The sequence below is a fragment of the Cupressus sempervirens genome, chromosome 3 (assembly GCF_028749045.1).
Source record: "Cupressus sempervirens isolate cs-2001-9-10 chromosome 3, ASM2874904v1, whole genome shotgun sequence".
Taxonomy (NCBI): domain Eukaryota; kingdom Viridiplantae; phylum Streptophyta; class Pinopsida; order Cupressales; family Cupressaceae; genus Cupressus; species Cupressus sempervirens.
In genome coordinates this window covers 456,844,482-456,864,156 of record NC_143120.1, presented here as the reverse complement: position 1 = coordinate 456,864,156, position 19,675 = coordinate 456,844,482, and the positions used below count along the sequence as shown (strand labels likewise).

Below are 19,675 nucleotides of genomic sequence, written 5' to 3'. Positions count from 1 at the left end.
TTTAAATGTTACTTTTTAAATGATGTTTATATATTATATTTTCAAATATGATAGATAAATATTTTTATGGCTCGTTTAGTAACATTTTTATATATTTAAGTGAATTAAATGGCTTAAAGTCATCAAAAGTGGACATTTTATATGCAATGACATGTAAAATTCATCAAAAGTGGACATTTTACATGTCACTGCATATAAAGTTCATTTTAGTGGACCTTTTTGATGTCATTACATCAAAGACTATCATAAGTGGACCTTTTTTATGCCACTGCATAAAAAGTGAAGTTTTTAATGCTTTTACATCTAAAATGTGAGATGTATTTTAAAACATGCATCCTCCTCCAAAAGGTCCGATTTTGCTTGTATGCATATTTTAAAACACGCATCCTCCAAAAAGTGCGATTTTACTTGTATGCACATTTTAAAATATGTTCTTGACTCCAAAAGGTCCAATTTTATACTTAGACATGTTTTAATATATGCTATGGCCTCCAAAAAGTCCGATTTTGAAGAACTCCATGTCTTTGCCCTCCAAGAACCCGATTTTGATCATAAATGGAGATTTTCTTGATGGATTTACATGATATCTTTTCCATTTGATGCGTTTTTGATGGGCAATGAGTTTTCTTGCATTCAAAATGAAATCAACAAGCTAAAGAACGTTTTTGGAAGCTCCAAACTAGGGCACGTTTTTGAAGAAATCAGCAAATAACTCCATTTTTGGTCCATTTCAAATCGATTTGGCTTTATTTGGTGTTTGCATGGCATCTTGGTGCATATTTTGGTGTTTAAAATCGATTTGATCTTGCTTCTTGGTGAAAAACATTTTTTTACCAAAAACGTCCCAAGCATGAGCATCTCAAAAACGTTGGATTTTGGAGCAATCTTAGGGCATGTTTTGACATCTTTCAACAACTTTTCCTTGTTTTCTGCCCTCTTCAATTCGAATTGTAAAAGGTTGAAAGATTCAAATGTTTTTGGAGAATTTTCCAACCTTGGAGCATCATTGTCCTTCATTATTGGCACTTAATCTTCATGAAAGTGGACTCTTTCTTTCTTGCTATTTAATTCATGCTTATCTTACTGATTTTATGCACGTAATTCCTTGATAATTGCTACTTCTTGAAATCTTTGCCATGGAAAGCGCAGTTTTTCTTTAAAAATGAAGAAATTGTTAATTTTTATGTTTTTCGTTATTTCCCAAATTCCAATTTCGAATTTGAGTGTTGAAGTGTTATGCATCTTGGCATGTTTGAGTTACTTTCAAAAGGTATGTTTTTCTTTGTGTTTTTGTATTTTGTGTTTTGTGTTTCCTTGCTGGTTTTCTCCACTTTGGAGAAGTCACAAGTTCTTTCCCAAGAACTTATTGTTACTTCACCTCATGCGAAAGTATCATCACGTTCCAGATTCCGTTTCCGTGTCACAACACCTCACCTCTCACTCAACAAATGCGATTACATGTTTTTCATTTTATTCACCATCCACACATGCATGTAATCTCATTTTCTGTTTCCATTTTCACTCATCTGACTTTTCGCATCCATTCGCACGACACGATTATAGGAAATGCCTTACGTGTAATTGTATCCAAAAGGTCAGATTTTGACTAAAAGTCACATTTTGAAAAGTTAAAAAGATGTCATTTTCATCTCCCATGTACTTAGACTTCCCCTTTTCACCAAAAGTGAGTATAAAACTCATTATCCCTCTTCCATTTTCCATTTCTGTCCCTTCATATGCATTTGTGCCTCCATGAGCAAATACATATTTTTGCTTCTTTCCGTGCTTTCCATCTCATCCTCCATTTGCACTTACATTTGAAGTGCATCCTCCACCCGCATTCGCATTTCATTTCACTTTTCATCTCTCGTTACACGTTGCACTTACATGTATTCATTTTTCATGCAATAATGCCTTGAAAACACTAAGTCACTTTTGAAATCAACAATCTTCATTTGCACGCATTCCCATGCATTCCACCTTCACACATTCTTATTTCATTCCATTTCATTCCATCTTCTGCATTTTCACTTTTATAACACTTCATTCCTTATTCTATTCATTTCATTTTTATCCATTCCATATGCATATGATTTCTTTGAGATCATTTCGTTGAATCTACCAAGTCTCCAATTTGTTTCCAAATCTTTGTTGATCACAAATCGACTTCTATGGTGATTCCATTTGATGATGCATTTATGTTTTGGGATTTTTGTGTTGCAGTACAAGCACAAGAAATGTCCTCACCATCAAAATCCAAAGGCAAAATGAAATATCAATATGATAAAGAATTGGCTCATGCAGCTCTTCCATCAATCATATCTATTCTGGATAACGTGATGGACACAAAGATTGGTCATGTGGACATGGCTGATTTTTTACAGGGAGTTGAAACTCCAGTTGGTCAAGAAATGAAGCATATCAAGAGAAGCAACATTCACCTGGTGTCTACGTTTCCTATGACGACCATAGAACATGATTTCATTCTTGGATGTGCACGAACTATCAAAGACGCTGATGGCAAGGTTATCATTAGCCTTGATCCTTAGGTCATTGAACAAATCTTCAAGGTTCCACATAAAGAAAAATGTGCAAATTTGACCAAAGAATCATCTCTGGCATGCTGGAATGGGCAAAAGGGTGATTATTAGAAGTATGTCAACCTTTATTGGTTAGACAATAAAGAAGCAACTTATCCAGATGGCCAAAGACTGTTCATCAGTCTAACTTCAAACAAGAATACAAGGATCTCATCATCCTTCTCAACAAAATTTGTGGCCTTAAAGATTTTACTGATTTGGATGTAAAATCATGGAAAATAAAGAACACATCTTTTGGGGAGAGCTCATCAGCATTGCACTTTGCCAACAGATAGGCAACGTGAGAACTTCGGTACCCTTCTATATGAATTCTTACCTTATTTACATTGCTGTTGCCATGGGATCTCTCTAGTCTTTCTACCAAGGGAGATCGTCTTCAGGTTCCTGTTTGGGATTACTATGACCAAATTACTTTGGCAAATAGTAAATTTCATTATAGAAGAGTCCAAGATGCTTTCTTTGGGCATTCCTGATGCTTGTTCAATAAATAGTTATCAGTCAAAAGAGTATCTGATGCGGCATGGGAGAAGGTGAATCAATACGACTGTATTTTCATTTAGTTTCCCACTTTTACATACTTGAGAGTTGGATATTTCAAAGGTGAGCCGTATACCTTACCTAGGTATGTTATAGATCGAATTATTTTAATGGAGCTAGCTAGACAACTCATGGATGTGCAGAGTGATCAGCATGCTATGCATAGGCTTGGTTTCGGCATTACCTTAGCTAAACCTTTGGTTATTGGCAACTATTTGATCATTTCTGTGCCTAAAGCAAAGAACACGGAAGTAGAGTTGCAGTTGATCACCTTGAAGAAGTTCAAGGCCAAATTTGACTTTGACTATCGAGAGATGAATTCTCAAATGGAAAGAGCTTACCCTCATGTTCATCGCATCGAGGACAAAACTTGACATCATGAAGATGGTCTACTGCAGATTAACCCTGCAGTAGATAATTGATCCTAACATGTTGGAAATCCCTTCAGATTTCCATGTTGAAGATGATGGCAACATCCTTGATCCGAAGTTTCATAAAGCTGGTTTTGATAAGAAGTGCCCTTTTCCTATCCAGTGGCAACAAAAGGAAGGTACATCTATCATGGATAGATTTTAGTCCATCTTGGTAAACACCAAAAAATGGTTGAAAAGTAAAGGCCTTAAAAGAGTGAATCCTAAGATGGGCTTGGATAGTGGAAGTTTTGGTTCTCTTGGCAGGAAGTCACAACTGGAATCACAGGGAAAGAGGGTGCTTCATCTTCCGATGCTAAGGGTTCCCTCAACTTCAAATTAAAGGGCGAGAAAGGAGCTAAATCATCCCAAATCTCTGAACCAATTCAAGAATTAGTGGAAGAATCAGGAGAAGAATTGGAAACAAAATCTGATAAAGAAATTTCAGATAAAGAAGGGGAAATCATGATCATATCTCCTGCAAAGCTTGCACAAGCTTGTACATCATCTATACACAAAGAGCCTTTTTTGCATGAAGTAGATGACGATGTGGATTCATTCTCCACTATTTTTGCTCCTTCCATTCCAGTCTCGGAGGTTAATACTATGGCTCTTTCTGTTTCCTTTGCTGATCCTCGCATCCCTGCAAATGAACAATATGAACATTTAGCAAATGTGTTTGAGGATTTTCCAACTCTTACCAGTGGTCAAGTTTCCCAACTTGATACATCTTTAACAGGGTTTGAGCTTTTCATGACAGAGTCTTCTCAGCATGTTCCTATGCCTTTAGTTGTGCAGATTGAATCTTGTTCTATTACAACAGAGATACAATCAGGATCAATGCCAATGGTCTCCAATGTATCTGCTTCTACAGATGAAGGTTTTTTGCTTGCCTACATGGTTGAGCAAAATAACAACGAAGAGGAGAAAAGTGGTTGTTCCCTCGGACAATCTCCCTGTTAAGAAGACCAAATCCAAATCTTTGAAAGATAAGATTGTTTCCAGGATTTTGGTTGATTCTGTTAAAACCAAATTTGTTGAAGTTGCTGAGCCCCTGGTGGACAAACCTGTTGAAGAACTTACTCGTTCTGATTACAAGTTTACTAAGGTTGAAATCGAAAAGCAATCACATTTGAGTTGTTTGCAAGATGTTCAAAATGCATTGGCTAATGTATCAAAGAGCAATCATGAGCTTTGTGAAAAGAAAATTCAATTAAAGTAGGAGGTCTCTTGTTTGAATGAGGTCATTCAGAAACAATCTTCTTAGAGTGTTGTTGTTATGTCTCAAACATCTAAAGAGAGAAAGCTAGTTGAAGCCGCCAAGTCTTGGATACAGGAAATCATTTTTGAAGGAGTTCAAGCCATCATGGAGACATTTGCAGTTCTTAGGCGTGTCAAAGAGATGAATGAAATGGAGTGAAACTTAATCTCTTTTTTGACTCAAGAAGCGGATAACTTGAAGGAAGTCCTTGATGATTGGGATGAAATGGTAAAATTCAAGCTAGATGCCTTGTTCTCATTTGACATTCTTTTGTCATGTGAAATGTTCTTCAGATTTCAAAGGCTCATTGGTTACAAAGAGGAAACATTGAGGAAGCTGATTACAAAGTTGCAGGTGGCCTTTGAAGATTGTCAAGTAGCTGAAACGAGTGTTACTTGTGATTTGGAATAGATGGGATGCCATGTTACTGATGAATCTGGTAATCTCATTGCAGTAGAGAGAGTAAACTCAAAATATACAATTCGGATCAATGCTGATGTAGATTCTGAAGACTTCGGTTCACATACAATGAACAAGTTTGTCTTGTATAAATCCTTGACAAAACACTTGTTAGATACTATAGCAGCAAATTCCAAAGTTGTGCAATTAACGTATGCAAATGCTGTGAGAGTAGAGGCCATATCGAAGACCATGGAAATTGCTAATCTTCCCGCAGTGCGTGACATCATTATCAAATTCAAGGCACTCAGAAACAATCTTTAAGATTGTTGTTTTTGTTTTGTTTCATGTTAGTAGTTGTAAAAGATGCATTACATGAAAAAGTGTAATTACATGTAATGTGAGTTACATGTATGTAAGAGCATGTAATGCGAGTTGCATGGAACCCTTTATTTTCTCCCATAGTTAGACTAGGTCAAAGTTGGTTGAGTTGCTCCCACTTTTTCCTCCACTTTTTTCTCAACTTCTGTGCCTATATAAAGGATTGCCCCCTCATTGTAAAATTATCATCATCTTTATGCAAGAGAGCTCTGGAGAAATTGTGCCAATAGAACTTTGTTTGTGTAAGCACTATTTTGAGAGAAAGTGAATACAAAGGAGCATTTGAGACTTAACTTTGATTAAGTGAGATTGTTACTTACATGAATTATAAGCTTTGTCTATAATTCATCAAAGTTATCTTTGATTCATATTATCTTGTGTTCTTGGTAATTGTATCTCGCGAATTGAATAAAAAAGAGTTAAGAAGCAATTGGAGCCAAAGTTTTGACCAAGAGCAATTGTGGAAGTGTATAGCTAGAAGCTTTGTCTGTAGCTTATATTTTCATTCTTAATTCGCAAAATAGTTAAGTTTTTCTTACTTTTAGGAGTCTTTGTGCCCTAATTGTAAAGCTTTTCCATATAGAAGTATAACCGGACTTAAAGCCAAACCGATACATTTTCAGCTAGCCTTTGAGTTAGTGAAGGTTTATCGGTATCATTGTTTCCAACGCTTGATAGAAGTGTAGTTAGAGATTCACCCTGCCCATTACTTGCTCCACGAGTAAGTGGATTCTTTCTTGAAAGACAAGAAGAAAAGATATTGATAACACCCATTTTATAAAATCTCTCTACTTCTTGCTTACCTTGAGTTGATCCAAGTAATGGTGAGAAGGGGGAGCCTTCCCTTTAAGGTAGGAGAGATCTTGTATCACACGCTGTGGCTGGTCATCCTATTTTGTGATTGAATTTTTACCCAAAACCGTCAGTTGCAAAATATCCATCCAACACACATGAATGAAAAGAAGAGACCTTTGTGGGTAAGAAACATTATGCAAGAAGGTGAAATTTTTTCAGCTCCTAAGGGAACATTTTGGGAAAGTAAAAGACCTCAATCATTTGATAATTATTTTGCTTTAATGTGTAATCTCATTGACACTGAACTTTCTTGTTTTGAATCAACAATAGGACAGCAGGTTTGGAAGGATGCCATGCTAGAAGAATATGAGTCTATTTGAAAAAATGAAGTCTGGGAGATTGTTCCTCGTCGTAAAGGTAAATCGGTCATCTCCTCGAGGTGGTTATTCAATACAAAGCATGCTACTGATGGGAGTGTGAACAAATTCAAAGCCAAATTTGTAGCCAGATGTTTCAGTCAAAAGGAAGGTATAAATTATGATGAAATTTTTGCTCCCGTAGCAAGGTACACCCCCATTAGAACCATTATTGCTATTGCTGCAAGTAAAAAGTGGAAGCTTCATCATATGGATGTCAAAAAAACCTTTCTCAATGGTTTTATTAATGAAGAGGTTTATGTAGAGCAACCTGATGGATTCATTATTCATAACAAAGAAACTCATGTATGCAAACTAAAAAACCCATTGTATGGCCTTAAACAAACATCTCGAGCCTGGAACGAGCGCATTGACGACTATCTCTTGAGTTTGGGTTTCACAAAAAATGAAGCTGATCCAAATATTTATCTCAAAAGGTATAATGACCTTATGTTGACCCTTGTTCTTTATGTTGATGATCTCTTTATTACAGGAGATGATGAAATGATTGTCAAATGCAAAAAGGATTTAACTTCTGAATTTGAGATGAAAGATCTGGGTTTAATGCACTACTTCCTTGGTCTAGAAATTTGGCAACAATCTAATGAGATCATTATCAGTCAAGATAAATATGCTCTAGACATCCTTAAGAGATTTGGTATGCTTGATTGCAAGCGAAATGTGACTCTGTGGAATCTAATTTGAGGAAACTTCAAGTAGTTTCAGCTGATTCAAAATTAATTGATTGTACTCCTTACAGGCAGCTTATTGGTTCTCTCATGTATCTCGTCAATACAAGGCCTGATATTTGCTTTGTTGTAATACTTTGAGTCAGTTTATGAGTGAGCCAAGAAAATATCATTTCATTGTAGCTAAACATGTTTTGAGATATGTCAGAGAGACCTTACAGTATGGATTGAGCTTCTCTTGTTCTAATGATCTGCAACTTCATGGTTTCTCATATTTTGATTGGGCTGGTTGTATTGTGGACAGAAAGGGTACATTAGGTTTTTGTTTCAGCCTTGGTTCAGCCATGATTGCTTGGTGCAGTAGGAAGCAAAAATGTGTAGCTCAAAGTACTGCTGAAGCTGAATATGTGGCAGCCTGCTCAGCAGCTCGAGAAGTTGTTTGGCTTCGAAAACTTCTAAGTGGATTATTTGGAAAATCCTATGAATCTACTACAATTTTCTGTGATAATGAGAGTTGCATAAAGATTTCTATAAATCCAGTTTTCCATGACGAGTCAAAACATATAGAAATCAAGTATCATCATTTAAGGGACATGGTACTCCAGAAGGATGTGGAGCTGAAGTATATCAGCACTGATGATCAGATTGCTAATATTCTCACCAAGCCCCTTTCTAAGGTGAAATTTCATTATTTTACAGATAAGATAGGTATGGTAAATCTTAAGACTTAAATGGAACAAAGTCTAGTTTTGTAAGATTTATCTATTACCATTTTTGATGTGTGAACTACTAAATATTGTATGATCAGCTATGACAACTCTTTCACTATGCAATACTGAATATCATGTTGAGAGAGTCTATAATATTATCACGTTGAGAAATTTCGTGATGAGAGTTGGATGTTATGTTGAGAGATTCCATGACTATTCACGTTGAGAGAGTCCATGAGTAAATGCTTAGTTGTGAGTCTTAACAAATTTTTCATGTTGAGCAATTCCATGATTATTAGTTATGAATAAATTAATTTTCATGTAAGCTATTCCATGATTATAAATAATTGAGTTATTGTGTTAAGCATATAAATCAGTGTTCCGGGACTCTGCGAGTTCGACGCAGAGCCAGCTTTTTCAAGGCAAATGGCCTCTGGACTCGGATTCGGCCGGAGTCCACATGGACTTGTTGAGTCTCGAGCCTAGGACTCTCCCAAAAAAATATTTTTAATTTTAATTTTTTTTAAAAGATAGAGATTTCTGGAAGGTGTTTTTTTCAATGTATATTAATTTTGAAAATTATGTTATGGGGCTTAGTGCCAATATTGGTTACTATTTGGGTTTCATTATGAAGAAGTCGCTTTCAACATTGTAGAGTTCAATAATGTTGTACAGATATTTTCAGATTTACATATATTTGTATTAGAATTCTGTAATGATGTATATGAGTTTTTCTCTTGTTTTTAGACTTACATGTTCATGAATGTTAGAACTCTCTAGCGTAGTACATAAAGTTATAAACTTTCAGACTTATGTGTATATGTGTTGCTAGCTATGTCCTTGATCATTTTTTTGGCAAAAATTTGCAAGACAGCTATAATTGTTATTAAAAGAATTTTACTGTTAAAGGTTGTGTTTCACCAAGCAAATTGATAGACATACTTGAGAGCCCTATTATCTACAATGCGCACATAAGCTGTAACAAACATATTTTTCAATATCTGAGTCTTCCATGAGTTATCTTAGGCATATTCGTAGGAGGGCATAGGCTACTATGAACTTTAGTCATCTAAACTCTAGCTGATATTTTGATATATGTTTTCAACTTTTGATTCCATGGATTTCATATATTGTAGACATGTGAAAGTGACACTATGTTTAACTTTATATTATGTTATTCAGTTTTTTTCCTTCAAAAATTCGTTGTTATACTTATGTGATCTATGCAAAATTGTTTACAAGTGTTAAGTAGCTTCTATTTGTCTCAATTACTGTGTATTCAATGTTAATTAACTAAATGATGTATGAAAAAATCTTTAAATCCTTAAGAAACTTTGAAACTCATGGGTTTTTTGATTTTCCGAGTCCTTGCTGAGTCTGAGTTTGAGTCAGATTTTGACTTTCCAACTCAGAGGCGAGTCCGAGTCCCGTAACTATGATATAAATTTGCATACTCATCTAGTTTCTAAATTTCATATCAGCTAAGAGGGAGTGTTAAATATTTTAGCCTTTTATGAAATTCTGGATATTATGATTTAGAAATGGCAAAGTTGTATTAAATATAAATTAACATATTTCTGGAGGAATTTGTTTGTGTATCCAATAGGTATCTTATATTTCATCTCTTGTTTCATTCTAGGTCCTACATATTTACTGGCAATGGTTATCTTCTCTTTCTCGGTTACGTATTGCCAAAAGGGATATCGCATGAAGGCAACCCCGATACATTAAGGAAAATGACAATCAATGGGGGTGTGTTTCTTTCTTCCATCACCGCTCACACAGGTCACCATTCATTCTTCAAGTAATGATGGAATCAGGAGTATTGATAATTATCTTCAGTATTATCTCACGGCATCCAATTATTATTTATGAGCGATTTGATAAGCAATCTGAAGTAGAACAACATCATGCAATCTGCTCCCTTTTCATTCACAAGATTTGTGATCTATCGATTGCACTCTCTCAGATTTACATCTTTTATCTCAGTTTTTGTTCAAGTTTCATGAAGTTTTGGTAATGTCTTTTTAATTACTCTGATGTGTTTTGTATCATTAGGTTTTTACCTGCCTTGATCAGGACTGATTGTTTATGTGTTCATAGAGCAGTAGCTCTGACTTTTGTAATGAAGTTCTCTAAATAAATAAAAGGATTCATTTTGGGGCTGGGTTGTTTCCCTCATTTCAGAGACTTTTTGCCGGGATATATGGAGATGTTTGTTTTTCAGTTTCTAGTCTAGATTTAACAAAGTGCAGGACCTCTCCAAGCGCTCCAATGCTTTCATCCATGACAATATCTCCAGGACTTCTCAAATTGACAAAGTAGCTCCAACAAAGGATAGGCCATGCAATTCAAGAAAAGAGAATACCAGTTAGAATACTACTGTATGCAAACGCCAATAATGGAAAAGTTGTTTAGATATAAATCTCTAGATTGGCATAAGTGAAACATGTAATAAAAAGGAACTAAAAGGTATGTACAAGTCATTACTAATATAGAAAGTTGACAAACTTATCAAGTTTCTTTATTGGTCACATAGTTGATACACTAACTCAACGAAACTTCGGCAAACCCAAAATTTGCAACTCAAAAAAAACTGAATTGCTTAAAGATTTGCTTAAATTTCTATATAAACACATTTTTTTGCAAAATTCAATGCCACAATGCATCCAACAAGTCCATAAATGAGTAAACAAGTGTTATCTATCAAATTTGACCCATTTTAATATAAATTTAGTACAAAATCACATCATCATGTAGAATGTTGATACAATAGCTAGGTAGACACTATATTGATTTAGGATGATTGCCTTTGAAACTTATCATCATACATTATGAATTGTATATTACAACATTTTTCATCTTCCTTTTCCTTGGTCTTGCAAAATCTTGGGGAAACATTTTAATACATGCATTTTGTTAGTATATCGCTTGACATTGAAGATTGTGTTCGTGGTTCCCACTCAATCTCCATCATACTACTAGAAGACAATGACTCCTTTGCCTTGTCAATGTCATCCAGTGACAATCTGGAAGCTTTAGGCACTTTTAATTTAGTGTCTCCTTTCACGTTGGGCTGACTAGTATTCAAATATTGGTGGGAAATCACAATCAAGCAAGAATTAAAGGGATGATTGGGTAAAGAGAAAGGTGTGGAAGTTTGGAGTTTACTTTTTCTTATTTCAGTGGTGTAATAACCACCCTGGTTTGCAAGTGTGGCAATTTTGTGAAGCCTTTGTCTAAGAGATATAATTGGCAATTGAGAATTATTTGCATGATCTAGAATAATACAAATGATCAACAAATATTCATATCGTTAAACCCTTAGGATACATATCATCGTAGGATGAATATTGAGCAATCAACAAGTCATCAACTAGAGTGATTGACACTTGTATCTACAAGCATCCTTTCTATGTATCGCGTGGAGGGTTACTAATCCCTTGCATGCGTCAAGGGTGATGGAAATATTGTCATTGGTGCCAAAGGTGCAAGGAGATTGTTGGAAGTCTTGTCATTAATGTCAAAGGCATAGTAATGAGATTAATGTTGAAGACATTTATAGATGGAAATGTTATCAATAATAGATGATTGACATAAGTGAAATTATAGAAGGTATATAGATTATTAAAAGAACTAGTAATACAACAGTCATGATATACCACTTGTTAGTAAACAAATTTGTCCTTCGAAAAGATTTGCAAGATATGACTCAAAACGCTCAAATAGAAGAACAAAAAGCTACTAACAGTTGGACAAGTTATTATTGATTGATAACTCTCCTTTGAATTGAGAGGTACAACTCCCTCATAAAAAGATATTCAACGAATTAGATAAATTGATTATGTCTTTGACCTGAAGACACAAAGGTTAGCTAACATTCGTCGATCAACATGGAATGAATGAGATTACAAGGGTTATGAATAGAATAAAGACAAAAAGAATAGAAAATAGCCATATGACCAATCATTCAATCCTCTTTATATCACAAAGAAATGGAGAAAAAAACATTTATTTATTCTGCAACTATAAATAACTACAGGATTGGATTCAAAACATGAAAGAAGTGACCATACAATCAACACCGATCCAATAGTTACACCCTCAGACCATAAGATCTAATAAACATAACCTATCTCTATTATGAAAACATATCAGGAAACCATACGATTAACCTACTCCTGCAACTAAAATTGAAATACAAAATATCAAACTAATTTCCCTATCTTGTGTTACAATTAGAATGTATCCTTCCTCCCCTAGCAGCCTCATGACTTGCAAAAAAGAAGAACCCCCTTTTCTGACATGAGCTTTACAATAAATAATATTTCTCCATTGTGTCAGTTTTGGTAACCATTTCTTGAAATTACACTTCACCTCTTATTCATATTTGTGTAAAGCTTTTCTTTTCTCAAATTTTTAAGTCGAAGGAAAGAACATACTGTACGACCAATACAAGAAAAAGAACATACCGTACGAACCCAACAAGAGGAAAGATTCCACCGTACGGTACACGGTGAACAGACTGCACAGAAAGAAAAGGTTACACCACACGACGGATTTAGTAGAAAGGTGTCGATAGCAAGGAAAACACATCGTACGATTAGCGCAAAGAGACAAAAAGAACTACGTAGCAACCACAAGTGCACACCGTACAACCACCAGGAGTACTGTACGTATATTGCACATAGACACAAAACATGCATCGTATGGCAAGGGGAAGACACTACCCTACACCATACAGACATAAAATCATGGACATGAGTGAGGGAATTAGTTTTAGAAGACCCTTTACGGACTGTAGAGAACACCAGAGACAACACCATACAAAAGCATCAAAAAGTGTCACCACACAACAACAAGAGGAAACCGTACGGATGTAGAGAAGCAAGCGACCATACAGATGGGAGAAGACCGCAAGAAAGGGCTACCGTATGGTTGCATACGGCTTGCTGCCAAACATCGTACGCTCCAAAGGAAAATATAAAAGCAGTGTGTTGATGTACAGATCAGGAAAAGGAAGCAGTTGTGTAGACAGTATGAACAACACGAACAACATAGGCGAACAACAACAAAATCGATTGTATGGTCAACATAGTAAACATGCATAACACCGTACGGTCTAGGGATCAATGTACGACCTAGAGGCATAGCACTGTACGGTATGGGGATCACCGTACAATCAGGAGGAAGAGGGTTGTGCTGTGCAACGTACGAACAACGCCAACAGAGGGTGTTGGTCTATACCGTACTATGTATGGTCAACGTAGCGCGAAAGGAGGTTAAGTGTGTTCTGCACAAGAAACAAAGAGGAAGGGCTTAATAAAAACTTCAGCAGTATGGAGTGAAGGTTCTAGAATCAAGAATACAATTATTGACGGCAAGGAGTGGCAGCCAAGGAGAAGATTCTATAAAAATAAAAATAAAAAGAAAGACGACAAATCAAAACAGTTCACAATGAATAATGTATGGTACCAAAGGGAAAGACATAAACAGGTAGTGAAGAAAACATAAGTAGTTGGCAGAAAGAGTATAAGATCCAAAGAGCATCACAAAAATGGTGTGTTCTATGGACTTCTATGTGGGTTTGAGGTTGCTAATTTGGTCTCGGCTTTGTCCTAGGACCCCGCGGGTGTGTTGCCCCTCGACCCCACTGGAGGCGTTGCCCCCTAGACCTCCGGTTAGTTCAGTTATCAGTCATGGGATGTGTAAGGGGCTGGTGATTCGCGATATGAGACCTTGAGGCCGGCTGGGCCTGTGCTGCAAAGCTGGGTGCACACAGGTGTGGTGTAGGCAGACGTGGGTCTTGCCGAGGTGTAAATGGGACTATGTCGTGTGCTGGGCAGACATGGTTGTGGTGTAGGATCTTGTCCGGGACATGATCCGAGGTGTAGCCTTGGGGCTGTGTTGCTAGTGGTTCCCCTCCAACATAGCTGTGGTGTAGGCACGGTGTTGGATCCGGGCCGAGGTGTGATCTTGGGGCTGTGCTACGAGATGTTCCCTCTAGCATAGTTGTGGTGTAGGCGAGGCGTGGAGCCGAGCTGAGGTGTATCTGCGGAGGGTAAGTGCCGGTGTGCATGAAGGATGGCTTGGAGAGTCCATCTCCCTCGAGAGGGTCGAAGCAGAGTAGTCCCTCCCTCTGGTCTCCGGGAGACAGAGGTGACGCGAAGTCTTTAGGGGCAATGAAGGGTTGCTCCGCCGTTACGTAACATGGTGAGGTTTGGTACTATGACAAAGGTCCCTGTCTCAGTGTAGCAAAGGAGCTGGATCAATGTTGACAGTCTTTCCCCTTGGGGCTGTCCGGTGTCTGAAAGCTAGGGAAGCGGTTTTCCTGGTCCTGCGGTAGGAGGCAATATGGTTTGTCCGAGTAGGAGCATTGTGAGCTTGAGATTAGCTATGCGGGAATGGTGTCATTGTGCTAGATGGCTAAGTGGTGCGATATCGGTTGGGTGTGGCCATAGGTCCACATCTTGGGTGCTTGGTTGCATGGGTTTGCATTGAGGTAGGATCTCATAGACCGTGGAGGTCAAGTATGGCAAGCGGGATGTAGTGTCTCGGAATGATGCTAAGGAGATGCCAAGTCAAGTGGGCAGATCATGTCAAGTATCCGAAGAGGTAGTCGGTGGACATGGCTCAAGGAGGTGAGTCATGATGGAAGGCTAGGAACCAAGGCTTGTGCTGCATGAGTGAGACGAGTGAAGCAGATGGGTGGAAGTGGTTCAGAGGTGAAGCTATGGAGTGTTTACCGAGTTGGTCCAACCGGCCAGCGTCCCACAGGGTGGGCGGATCATGGAGCTACGGTGTGGAACTCAAGTAGGTTGTGCAACGCAAAGGGATCCGTGGATTGAGCATGAGACGGCGTGGATGCATGAGGAGGTTGGTTTGAGTGCACCGGGTGTACGAGGACTTGAGGGTCACCAACAAGGGCATGTAGACATAGACTGGGGTGTCGAAGCAGTTGGGGCTCATGGTGGGGATCCAGAGTTGGCTAAGGTTGACGGTTGTTCCGTGGGGAGCAAGGGTTGGGCTTCCGTGGGCTCTGTGGGGAGCTAGGGAGACCAACAAGTGATGGAGTGTCGTGGAGGCATGTTCATGTTAAGGATTGGACTGGAGGACTCTATGAAGTTCAGAGAGGTGCCATAAGGATGCCGAGTATACCGTGCGGGTGTGCGTATGAGCCAGGAAGTTCAGAGAGGTACCGTGGAGGTATCGAGTATGCACTGGGTGTATGCGTGTTGAGCTAGAAGGTTCAGAGAGATGTCAAGATGGTGTTGAGTATGCTTTGGAAGCATATGCATGAGCTAGGGAGAACTCTTGGGGGTCCAAGTCAGCCAGTGTGGATGCAGTGTTCAGCAAGGGAGTCTGGGAGGTTCTCGATGCAAGGTTGCAGTGGTGCAGCGTTGGACTCAGGGAGTCAAGTGAGTTGAACATGAGGAGCTCTGGGAGCTCGGTGCATTCTCAAGAAGTGGCAAGATGATCATAGAGGATCATGATGTGGTCAAGAGACTCGTGGGAGTTGAGATCACCTATGTGGCCGATGTCGGAGTAAGGTGGGCTTATGGGAGTCGCCGAGGCGAAGATATCAAAAGGGCTAAGTCGGGGTTCAGCGCTGAGGTTGAACAGGGGTAGAGCTAGAGGCTCGAGGATGCGTGCGTGGAGCACCTAAGGAAAAGAACCAGGAGTAGGATGGTTCGGCATGCGCTTCTATTCCGCGGGAGTGTATGTTTAGGCAGTCAGATGCGTGGGCATTTGATGAAGACAGGGAGGCGTAGTCTGGGTGAACGAAAATGGTCGCATCTTATGGTGGATCAGAAGTAGGGATCGCCAGTGCCGCGCGTGGTTTGGAGATTCTCAAGGAGAAGGCTTAACCTGGGCATAAGCATAAAATCCAGCCCCGTGACAGTTGGTATCAGAGCTGATCGCTCTAAGCATGGTTAGAGTCTGTGCGTGAATCTTGGAGTGATCTTGCTTTTGTTACCCCAATTCTTGGTGAGGAGATGATATTGTGCGTGATCTGGTCGGAGTGTTGCTTCAGGTTGTTATTGCTCATGTGGGAGTAGGCAGCGGAGCGTGGATCTTTGGCAGATTGGCTTGGGTTTTCATCGACTCTTGGAATTGGCATCAAGTTATAGAGATGGTCAAACTGATATGCAGCTTGTGGAGAGTTGATATCGACATTGTTTGAATTGGGTTCAGCAGTGGAACTTGGCGTGGGTCAAGATGTGGCCAGGGGTCACAAGGCCATAATGCAAGAAAATGGACGTAGTGCAACATGGTGTTGTGAGTTCGTTGGAATGCAACTTATGTGAAGATGGCAGTGTCAGGGACATTTTAAGACCAGCTTAACAACAGTTTGGGCTGCAAAGGCGCAGTGAGGTGTAGGAGTTGGAGAGGCAATTCCGAGGAGTATGGAAATTGGGCTGTAGGTTGGCATGTTGGGTCAGTCTCAGTGCGGTGTAGGATGATGTGCGGACACTATCCAAGGTGAAATCGAGCTGCTACATGGTGTAGATCAGTGTGGGCTTCAAGGAAGCAGTGCGGTGTAGGGTCTCTTTATTGCAGATCCGAGGTGAAATGTGGGCTTGCACAAGGTAAGTCCGTTGATGTTAATCATTTGGGGCCATTTAAGATGGTGAGGCGTAGGATTTCCATGCGGTGGATGTTCGAGGAGCAATACTGACGGTGTGACAGGCAGGCTTGGAAGTCGTGGTGGCGGTCTAGGCGGCGGTGTCATGGGTCAGTGGTGTTGGGCGATGTGGAATCGTGAGGTGTAGGTTGATGTGCTGGGCATCATCCGAGGAGAAAATGGATTGGGCTGCGAGAGCAGTGCGGTGTAGAACTTGCCAAGGGTGAGTACGAGGAGAGGAAACAAGTACTGAGAAGTCACCAAGTTCTGGAAGTGTATTGGTGAGTGTATTGGTGGTTGGATGTGGGTGATTTCTGAGTTGATGTGTTGGGGACGAGTGGATGCAGGGCATGTCAAGGGTTGGCCAGCAGTCAGTCAGAATGGCACAGTTGAAGACCGGTTGCAAAGCCAAGGTTGAAGGTGATGACTTGGGAAAGTGGATTTGGGAGCTGCCAAGGGCAGTTTGGCGTAAGATTGTGGCTTGAAGAGATTTGAGTTATGATCTGAGGAAGGTTGTGCAAGTACTAGGCATAGCACAAAGGGTCTGGAAGTGAATCGGGAGGCAAGCGTTGGTGGCCGAGTTGATTTGCAGTGTGTGTGGACGAGTTGGGTGCAGGGCATGCCAGAAGGTTCCTTATCAGGCAATCATAGTGGCACAGCAGGAGTCAAGAGGCCGAAGGTTGGCCGTGTGAAGCTTGGGAAAGCTAGGTGACTTGTGCATCGGAGGGATGGCAAGTGTGTCTTTCAGTGGATGCCAAGAATGGAGTCTTGGGCAGTGGAAGGTGGAAGACAGGACTGAGTGGAGACGAAGCAGTAGTGCTAAGTTCTCAGGGGTGTCATCAGGGATGATCGGCTCAGTGGAGTTAGACATGGATATGGTTTCATGCAAGTGGGTTCAGTATCAGGGATGCTGACAAGCACCAAGTATGTTGTGGAAACAGAAGGTGTGCACCGGAGGTATAGGGCGATGACAACAGCCAGTGTATGGGATACAAGACATCTGTAGATCCAATGTGACAGGGTGACAGTGGTGTCGGCGTCGAGGACGTCGCCTGTTTTTAAGTGGGGGAGGATGTAAGGGGCTGGTGATTCGCGATATGAGACCTTGAGGCCGGCTGGGCCTGTGCTGCAAAGCTGGGTGCACACAGGTGTGGTGTAGGCAGACGTGGGTCTTGCCGAGGTGTAAATGGGACTATGTCGTGTGCTGGGCAGACATGGTTGTGGTGTAGGATCTTGTCCGGGACATGATCCGAGGTGTAGCCTTGGGGCTGTGTTGCGAGTGGTTCCCCTCCAACATAGCTGTGGTGTAGGCACGGTGTTGGATCCGGGCCGAGGTGTGATCTTGGGGCTGTGCTACGAGATGTTCCCTCTAGCATAGTTGTGGTGTAGGCGAGGCGTGGAGCCGAGCTGAGGTGTATCTGCGGAGGGTAAGTGCCGGTGTGCATGAAGGATGGCTTGGAGAGTCCATCTCCCTCGAGAGGGTCGAAGCAGAGTAGTCCCTCCGCGAAGTCTTTAGGGGCAATGAAGGGTTGCTCCGCCGTTACGTAACATGGTGAGGTTTGGTACTATGACAAAGGTCCCTGTCTCAGTGTAGCAAAGGAGCTGGATCAATGTTGACAGTCTTTCCCCTTGGGGCTGTCCGGTGTCTGAAAGCTAGGGAAGCGGTTTTCCTGGTCCTGCGGTAGGAGGCAATATGGTTTGTCCGAGTAGGAGCATTGTGGGCTTGAGGTTAGCTGTGCGGGAATGGTGTCATTGTGCTAGATGGCTAAGTGGTGCGATATCGGTTGGGTGTGGCCATAGGTCCACATCCTGGGTGCTTGGTTGCATGGGTTTGCATTGAGGTAGGATCTCATAGACCGTGGAGGTCAAGTATGGCAAGCGGGATGTAGTGTCTGGAATGATGCTAAGGAGATGCCAAGTCAAGTGGGCAGATCATGTCAAGTATCCGAAGAGGTAGTCGGTGGACATGGCTCAAGGAGGTGAGTCATGATGGAAGGCTAGGAACCAAGGCTTGTGTTGCATGAGTGAGACGAGTGAAGCAGATGGGTGGAAGTGGTTCAGAGGTGAAGCTATGGAGTGTTCACCGAGTTGGTCCAACCGGCCAGCGTCCCACAGGGTGGGCGGATCATGGAGCTACGGTGTGGAACTCAAGTAGGTTGTGCAACGCAAAGGGATCCGTGGATTGAGCATGAGACGGCGTGGATGCATGAGGAGGTTGGTTTGAGTGCACCGGGTGTACGAGGACTTGAGGGTCACCAACAAGGGCATGTAGACATAGACTGGGGTGTTGAAGCAGTTGGGGCTCATGGTGGGGATCCAGAGTTGGCTAAGGTTGACGGTTGTTCCGTGGGGAGCAAGGGTTGGGCTTCCGTGGGCTCTGTGGGGAGCTAGGGAGACCAACAAGTGATGGAGTGTCGTGGAGGCATGTTCATGTTAAGGATTGGACTGGAGGACTCTATGAAGTTCAGAGAGGTGCCATAAGGATGCCGAGTATATCGTGCGGGTGTGCGTATGAGCCAGGAAGTTCAGAGAGGTACCGTGGAGGTATCGAGTATGCACTGGGTGTATGCGTGTTGAGCTAGAAGGTTCAGAGAGATGTCAAGATGGTGTTGAGTATGCTTTGGAAGCATATGCATGAGCTAGGGAGAACTCTTGGGGGTCCAAGTCAGCCAGTGTGGATGCAGTGTTCAGCAAGGGAGTCTGGGAGGTTCTCGATGCAAGGTTGCAGTGGTGCAGCGTTGGACTCAGGGAGTCAAGTGAGTTGAACATGAGGAGCTCTGGGAGCTCGGTGCATTCTCAAGAAGTGGCAAGATGATCATAGAGGATCATGATGTGGTCAAGAGACTCGTGG

At 40.8% G+C, this 19,675-nt stretch overlaps 1 protein-coding gene and 1 long non-coding RNA gene across 5 annotated transcripts in view; both read left to right on the top strand.

Moving 5' to 3' along the window:
- The window catches only part of LOC149567062 (uncharacterized), a 185,951-nt gene that overhangs the window by 57,658 nt on the left and 108,618 nt on the right, over nucleotides 1-19,675 (top strand). The window lies entirely within an intron of this gene.
- On the top strand, nucleotides 14,111-18,242 carry LOC149567063 (uncharacterized). The gene is made up of 2 exons (XR_016362343.1): nucleotides 14,111-14,221; nucleotides 18,135-18,242. It is a non-coding gene; the product is annotated as an uncharacterized LOC149567063 (long non-coding RNA).